Below are 9109 nucleotides of genomic sequence, written 5' to 3'. Positions count from 1 at the left end.
AATTTAAAATTTAAATATCACAGTCACCTCTACAGGTGCTTCTTCCCCTCAGGCACACAGACGGGAATCCTCAGGACTATGAAACCACAGATATCTTTTATTTGGGGTAAAAACAAACCACAAATGTACATAAAAGCAAATGAGCAAAACCCCCAGCATTGTATGAGAGGTACGGCTGACTCCACAAACCCAGATATTAATTGAAGCCCAGAACTCTTACTCACCAAACAATGCCCAACCACCAAAACCTCATTCACTAAGCCAATTAGAGTGACTCTGCAGTGATCCTAATCACTACAGGTGGTTCTCCTCAGCCTGTCCACTGCAGTCCAGAGAAGGCCACACCGTCAGTTCCAACTCTGATCTGTGTATACTCAGTTCAGTCCCACAAAGTCAGCTCCACTAGCTTGGCCGCTGCTTGACCCAGTCAAATTAAATCAACTCCACCTCTGTCAGGTCCAGACAAAGTCAGCTCCCCTGTAGGGCCAGCACTACACAGGACACCAAATTTCTCAGCAGGAAACTCAGAGCAAATGAAGACACCCCTGGCCATGGCCTTTCTAATTCCCTTGTTGAATATGGGCTCATTACCCCATCAGAATCCACTATCTGTCATCTCTGGGTGACTCACTTTCCCCCAGCTATTCCTGTCACAGTTTCTCCCCACTTCCATAAATATATTTATATTCACTATTTAATATCACTTCCAGAAAACACAATTTTTTGTGGGGAATTCAAAAATTCAGCTCTGTTTGTATATAATTTTCACTATCCACTGCACTTGCTGGCTTCAGTTAAGACTAGATGGAAAAATACTGAAATATCCCCAAAAATGTTAGGGCCAAATATCATCTGCTCTAAGTCGGGATAGCCAATAGAACTATGACAATTTATACCAGTATCCTTAGTACTTCCAACGACTATAGGCTAAAACAAAGAAGTAAGGGAAATCACTTGAGAATTCTTGTGCTTGTGAGATCCCAGCTCAGTTTCCCTACCCAAAGAGAGTAGTATACTTTTGGATAAACTCTAAACAGACATTCATGCTTTTACATCTGTGATAAATGAAGGGGGGAGCTCCCTTTTATGGACACCCAGCTAGCTATAAAGGTCCCTCTTGGTGGCTGTTTGCTTTACCTGTAAAGGGTTAAAAATTCCCCAGGTAAAGAAAAAGGAGTGGACACCTGACCAAAAGAGCCAATGGGAAGGCTAAAACTTTTTAAAATGGGGAAAAAAGCTTTCCCTTTGTGTCTCTGTTGTTCTCTCTGGGCTGAAGAGATGGGAGCAGCTGAAATGCTGGGTAAAGTTTTGACCAGGTACGAAAATTCATCGTCCATACCTAGAAGAATTAATTGGGACAGGGAATGTTTAGATAAATGCGATCAGGGTTATTTCTTTTATTTTCTGTAAGGCTTGTGGATTCCTCCATGCTAACCCCAGATGCTTTTGTTTGCCTGTAACCCTTAAGCGGAACCCCCAAGAAAGCTATTTTGGGTGCTTAATTTTTGGAATTCATATTTTAAAATCTAGCAAAAGCCTAAGTTCCAGATGTATTTTCTTTCTTTTAGTTTTTTAAAAAAATTACCTTTAAGAATCTGATTGGTTTTGTGTCTTAAAAGGTCTGTGCATATGTTTTTCAATTAGCTGGTGACAACAGCTGGGTTTCCCTTTTGTTGTTTTCTTTCTCGGCTTCCCTGCGGGAGGGGTGGAAAAGCTGAGGGGCCTCAGAGAAAACTTCCCAAGTGAGTTTTTCCAGGATTTGCAAGAGGCAGTTTTTCACTTGGGTGGTGGCAGTGTTTACCAAGGTCAGAGAAAAGCTTTAACTTTGGGAGTTTAATACCAGGCTGGAGTGGCCAGTATTAATTTTTTAAATCCTTGCGGTCCCCCACCTTCTGCACTCAAAGTGCCAGAACTGGGAATCAGCCTTGACATGGTGGCAGAGCAGTGGGATCATTCTGAACCAGAAGCACAGACCTCAGGATTTTAAAAGGACACATTTTTCCTTTTGGCTGCTTGAAAGCCAGGGAATTTTCTCTTTTCTTTGCTGCCTGAGGGGGAACAGGCAAGGAGAGGGTTCAGCCTGCCAAGCCAGCGAGTCCAACAAGCAGGTGTTTTTTTTTTCGTTTCTAGCTTTGTGGCAATGAAATAGTTAGGCTAGAGTAGGGCAGCCTGTGCATGAGGTTGAGGTCAGGCACCAAAACCTTAGAAAAACCAGTCTTCCCAAAGCGGCACACCATGGAGAAGACAGACCCAGATCAAGCCCAGACATCCAACCCCATGATGGAAATGAAGGAAGCCAATGGGCGAACAGGGACTTCTCAGGAGGGAAGAGGGCCAGCCTTTCCCCAACCGAGATCCTGGTGCCAAGATGGAGGGATGCCCTTAACCCAGACCGAGTTCTGTCTGCGGAAGACAGGGATTTCTTCCTACAGATGATGCACTTGTAGAGGGAAGCGGAAAGAGAGGCGAAGCACTTGGAGTCAGAAATGCAAGCAAAACACTTGGAGGCGGAGTTAGAGCTGAAGTGCTTAGAGCTGGAAAGGGCTAAGCTGGGTCTACCAGGTAACCCTAACAGTCCTTCTCTAGGAACCACTCCCCATTCCAAGAAATCCCCCACATACAAGGCAGGCGATGATACAGAGGCCTTCTTAGAAAATTTTGAAAGGACCTACCTTGGGTACAACACCCCTACAGATCAGTATATGGTGGAGCTGAGGCTGCAATTCAGTAGATCCTTAGCAGAGGTGGCAGCTGAAATGCCTAAGGAACACATGAACGAGTACAAAATTTTTAAACAAAAGGCCAGAATTAGAATGGGGCTAACACCTGAGCATGCCTGTCGGCAGTCTAGAGCCCTAAGGTGGAAACCAGACATGGCATTTTCCTGACACCTACCACATTATAAAAAATGGGGATGCCTGGATATCAGGAGCAAATGTTAAATTTCTGGAAGATCTGTCTCTCCTAATACAAATGGAGAAGTTCTTAGAGGGTGTTCCTGAGGAAATAGAAAGGTACATCCTAGAGGGGAAGCCCAAGACTGTAATCGAGGCGGGGGGAGATCGGAACCAAATGGGTGGAGGTGGCAGAGAAGAAGAAAGCTAGTATTTATATCCAGGAATTCTGTCTTGATGCAACATAAGTGACCCATTGCAGTTCCTGCACTAATATCAGAATGGCCCTGAACACTTAAAATGTCAACCTGCATCATACTATAGACAGATGTGTTGTTACAGTCGCTGAGACTTTGGGTGGTAATTTTATGTTGTTCTTCCAATTATAACAAACTGGGTGTCATGTGACTTGAGAAACTTTATGTAAATATTAATGCTCAAATCAATAGGGTTTAACCAAGACTGTCAACAAAAATTATGTCCACATAAACATAACCTTTATTTAAAAAGGAATTAATGAGTCCCAGTTGCTGATTTTCAAATTTCAGTTACACAGGGATTCTATTTAAACGATAAAGCAAGACAAATCAGTCAATTATAAGGCTATAATACTATATATCATACGCAAAAGTAGTTAATATTGCTCACGTATGTTTTGAATAACCCAGGCAGATTTTTATGCATAAAAAAGTAAAATTTTCAAGCACTTATATAGAGTTCCAAGGTGGCAAATCAGCTTCTTATATTTTAACTGAGAGTTTGAACATGCATTTTGAGTGGTTATGTCTTTCTGCAAAGACATAGCATATACTGTATGTGCAAACTCAGGCTGTAAAAGCCCAATGTATAATTGCAGCTCAATAGCTCTGACTTCATGCGCTGCCAAGCTGTTCAAACAAATATAATTTTAAAAAGTGGCTCAATTAAATTCCAAAGAATGTTGGAACACCCACAACAAAAGATACCCCAACCAAGCATTTCATCATCAATTGTAGCCTTCAAAGATCAAAGAGAATTTCAGGTGAATGGATGTCACAAGTGTGGCAGGTATTTTTTATCTTCTTTACTGTACCAGTTAAGAACAAGAATTTCTTACAGGATGAAGAAAACTAAGTACTCAATGTAGATTCCAAAAACAGATATGCAGGAGAGCAAAGTCATTTTCCGTGCAAAAGGAGGCAAAATTAAGAGTGGGTAAGAAAGCATTAAAAGCCTCTGAGATATGTCTACTTAGGACAATTGATTACATCTATTGCCCACCAGGAAGATAAGGGGAAGGCAACTATGATTGAGAAATAGAGGAGACTTTAGAAGGTTGAACTATAATATTAAGAATAAGTCCTCTTGAGACTTTATATCAACCCACTGTGGCATATAGAACAGAAAAACAAGCAATCAACCAAGAGACAGATTAAAATTTTACTGAAAAATGAAGAATGGGAAGGTGTATATTTCCATAGGAACATAGAGAAGAACAAGGGAGACAAAGAAGATAGAGAATATATTGAAAGCAGTAAAGCAGCTAAAGTAGAAACTGTCTAGACATGATGAAAGAAAAGGATGGTCTGCACTTATGACTGGATAGAAGACTAGCATACGTTCTTTACCTTTGCCACAAAGAGCAAGAGATGAGGCTAAGCCAACGCTCCGGAACCAAACTCCATGGAACTTCAGATACAAATCTGAACTTTAAGGCTCAGATCTTTCTCAGTTGGGAACTTTTGCCCTTGTTCCACTCTTCAGCCTTGAGCTTGCCCTTAGAGCTGGTTGGAAAACTCAAAGTAAAAGTATCAAAAAACATGGCCAGCCCCAGTTTTCCTACAGTTGGACCGAGGGACATATTAGGGGGTAAGACATGTCCTACCATTGACTTCAACAGAGCCAGAATTTCATCCCTTGGTTGGGTCACTGCAGATGCAAACTGTTTGGTGGCGGGGGGTGATCCACTTATGAAATTATTAAGGGGAGATTTCATGTAATTAAAACTTCCATATGCAATGTCATTACTTTTTCTGAGGGAAACACATTTTGGAGTTATATTTGGAGCTAAGCAGGTTGACTGTTCAGTTAAACTGAATTACACTTACTACCAGTTACACAGCATAAAACAGATTTTTTTTCCAGTTTTTAAAATCAATAGCTAAACTTATTTTTGCAATTATGAACCGAGAGTCAAAGTCCTTTCGGAAATTTTCCAATGATATCACAGGGAGATTTGCCTGAAAAAGAACTATGGAATGGCTCTTTATTACTATTTAGAATGAACTGAATACTCAGGTAATTAATAGAGTGGTTAAACAATTTAAGTTAACTTTTCCATCACAAAAAAAGCTTCCTCATAATTTAGATTTGAACATTCCTGTAATATCTCACACTATATCAATCACTTCATGTGCTCAGTGACCCATAACCACAAACATAAGAACAAAAGTGTACTGCAACAACATCCACTATATATGCATATCTTGTGTTAGCTCAGTGTTCACTTCCTCTAGTCATCTACTGCACCACTTTATTATACATATTTAAACATGGCAACCAGTTTAGACACACCCTTAAAGGGTTTTATTTTTTGCCTATTCTGATTACAAGGAAACTGGATGTTTAGCACACCTATCTTTGTCATAATGTGGACTTTTATCAGAAAATGGCACTAGGAAGTTACCTTTTATTTATAAACTTGCCTATGGGTCTCCTTACCACAGTATCTGAGCCCCTTACATATACAAGGATAAATCCATTCACCACACCACTGTAATGGAGGAAAGTGTTATCATTCCATCATTTACAAATGGGAAACTGAGACAGAGATTAAGGGGGAGATTTTCAAAGGCACAAGGGCTGTTAGGCATCCAACCCCCATTGTCCCTTTGAAAATCTCCCCTAAATGAATTGCTGCAGCCTAGTGTCACCCACAGTTCTGGACATCTGGGCTGTTCTTTCTCCACACTTCACAGAGGCGGCCAGTGTTTTGGAGCCCGTCTGCTCCTGCTTGCTGCCAGTTTTCCTCTGCCTCCACAGCAGCAGACAAAGGTGTTTTTTTTTGTTCCTGCCCTGACTCTTTCTACTTTAATTTTTTTTGCTCATTTGTTGGGGCAATGGGAGTAGTGTTCTCCCTCCTCCACATTTCTTCCTCTTCCTGGGTCTGTTAACCCCTCAGAGGTTTAACTCTCCTTAAGCATCTGCTGCAGCATCTGACTGCTGGCTCCTCTACCCCCACAGGCATAGCAGGGCAGCCAAGAAAGCACCAGAGCAAATCCAAGCAGTGCTGTATATGTAAGGCAGCCTTCCCAGGCTTGGCAAATGTCAAGTTGTGCACAGATGCGTCCTGCCTTCTGTCTCCAACTCCACTAGATCCTGGGGCTGCGGTTGGACAGACAGGTGGAGTCCCCTACCCACTGAGGTAGCCATGACTCCAAAGGGGGGGAAATGGATCAGGAACCCTAGTGCAGAGCAGGGAGAGGCTCCAAAAGTTAGGAGGACTGACTACTCAACTTGGGGGGTAAGTCCCAAGCAACTCCTATAACAAAACAGAGATGGAAGGCTCACAGAGCCACAATTCCACACACACCCCAATCTTAAAATAGGTCCTGAGCATCCTAGGGAAAGAAGCCGTGCTTCTAATCAGACCCCCCTCCCCCCCAAGCCAACCAGGAGGGTTCTGACAAGTCCCCCACCTCATCCTAGAAGGAATGGGACCCAGCAGGAGAGGATTCTGAGACAGACCACTCAAGAGGGCTCCAGGCCCTAAGGAAGCCAAGCTGCAGAAGTTCTCACAAAGTGGCAGCAGATCTTCTATGCTCCCAAAGCATGCAAACAATGGGGGAGGTTTTAAATCTGAAAATGCCAAAAATAGAAAGAAAAAGCACCAAAAATCAAGGAGATACAAGTCCTCTGACTACTCCCCTTCCTTCTGTGAAGAAGTTGAGCTGTCTGGCTTTCAAACCTGAGCAGGCTTCTATAAGTAAGAATAAGAGTAAATTTCTCCCGTCAAATTCTCCCATGAGGTTGCAATACTCGCTTCACTCCTCCTCAGAAGAAGTGATTAGGAATGTATGGAACAAGCCTAGGGTGAGCATTGCTACATCCCCTGAATACCAGACATTCTGGTATTTCAGGAATGGCGTGGGGCTGTCCCCACCAGCAGGACCTCACATGCATTTGCACATCCAAGATTGTCCTGAAGTCTCCAGGAATTGAAGATGAATTTTTAATTAAAGATGTCATGTGATAAAACCTCCAGGAATATGTCCAACCAAAATTACACTAGTGGGGGGAAATGGCATCCTCTGTCGTCCCCCCACAATACTAGACAAAACCACATCTTTTTTTCTCAGTGCCAGACAGAGGACAAAAACATGGGTGGGGGGGAGGACTGTCTGGCTTAAAACCAGACAAATGGCCTGCTTAAGCATGGTGATATGTTTGCCCTCAACAAGAGCAACCTCAGGCTCGACAGCATTCAAGAACCAATGAGCTCTATTGCTGAGACACCAAAGGTTGATGCCGCTGAAGCGTTCCTCCTCAAGGATATGATCATTCCCCCAGAAGGGGAGTTCTACCCTAAGAAACCCACAGATAGAAAGATGGAGGCCACTCAAAAAGGGCTTTGAAGCGTCCTCCACAACCTTCTGAGCATTCCTCACAGCTACCTGCTTTGTGGGAGCATCTCTTTCCTGGCTGGAAGATCTCAAAGCTCTTAAGGACAGAGATCACCCTGACTTTGGCTCCACTTTGAAGTAAGCAGGGTCAGTATGAACTCTCCTCTGACACCCAGTGATGAGCTGGGGAAGAGGACTTCAGGAACCAACCTTGTTTGCATAGACACACCCACTCTGCCTCGGTGCACAGCATGATGGATCTGCTTTGCCCAAATGATCACTTCTGACGGGTGTTGGATTGCAAGTCACTTTGTTATTGGGTGCAGGGGTAATAAAGTATTATCATTGTGTGAATCAAGGGGAGCAAAACTGTACTTGGCATGCCCTGATTGAGGGGTTCGCCCTCAACTGAACTGCACTTGCTGAGTAGTGAGGTAGGGGTGCCGAAGCCCAGTGGAAATGAGAGAGGGGGCAGGGACTGGTGTTTCTACCTGGTGGTGTAGACCCTGCCCAAGGGTCCTAGACACCATTTGACCCTCCCCCTCTCCACTGAGAGTCTTCTTGTGGATTACTAGAGCTGAAATCACTGATAACCAGGCCTAAGTTTTAGACCTGTGTTGACACTGTTTCTGGTGAAAGAAAGAGACTACCCAGCATGCACTAGCAGTGAGGCACCGCCACTAACAGCTAAAATCAATGTTCCCTCTAATTTTTTCCATCCATGTGCGGAATGAATTTTGTTGTGTGCACCAAATTATAGAGGTAATGTGCAGATATGCACCACCAGTAGAAACAAAAAAACCTAGATACAATATATATTATTAAAAAGTTATCATAGGGATAATTACTTCAGCCAGGACTGGTTAGGCATTTTGGAACTCACTACTCAAAGAATTAAATTTAAGCATAAGAGAAAAATAAAAATTATGAAATGCATAGACCAGTCAAAAAATTCAAACAGCACTTTGAAAGAATAAAATTACAGAGAATATATGCACATTGCAGGAAGGATCAAGTAGTAACAACAACAAGAACGCTACAAGTATGTGTTGGAAGGTGAGTGAAAAACTCGTGTGTGTGTGTGTGAGAGAGAGAGAGAGAGAGAGAGACAGACAGACAGACAGACAGACAGAGAGTGAGTGAGTGAGTGAGACAGAGACATGTGTTGCCCCTTTAAGTACATTCACAGCCTGGCAAGACTCTCCAGTGGACTGCAGCTTCCCTGCAGTAGCCTTCAGGTAATCAATATTGCTAACTCTCATGCTATATGGTGCTTTCCCTTAAAGCCCCAGTATTTATACATAGGCACAGGAGGATGATATTGAGGAAGAAGTGTGTATATACAGCATCGCCTTGAGTTCTCGGAGAAGTGGAGCAGCTTCCTCCCATTCTAAGTTATAGTCAGGGGGCTAAAACTTAACGTATCCATATTCCCAAAGTGTGGAGTCCTGGCTAACAGCTCTGACAGACCTGCGTGCCAATAGAGAAGTCAGGCCATTGCCTCTGTCCTGGCAACCTGGATTCAGGATGGGAGAATACATCTCCAAAACCACATTCTTCACTGAAAGGGGCTTTTTTGTTTCGTATTCTACAGAGGACCCAGCCCACTCTCTC

The sequence above is a fragment of the Caretta caretta genome, chromosome 7, assembly GCF_965140235.1.
Source record: "Caretta caretta isolate rCarCar2 chromosome 7, rCarCar1.hap1, whole genome shotgun sequence".
Lineage (NCBI taxonomy): Eukaryota > Metazoa > Chordata > Testudines > Cheloniidae > Caretta > Caretta caretta.
This window is presented reverse-complemented; position numbering follows the sequence as displayed.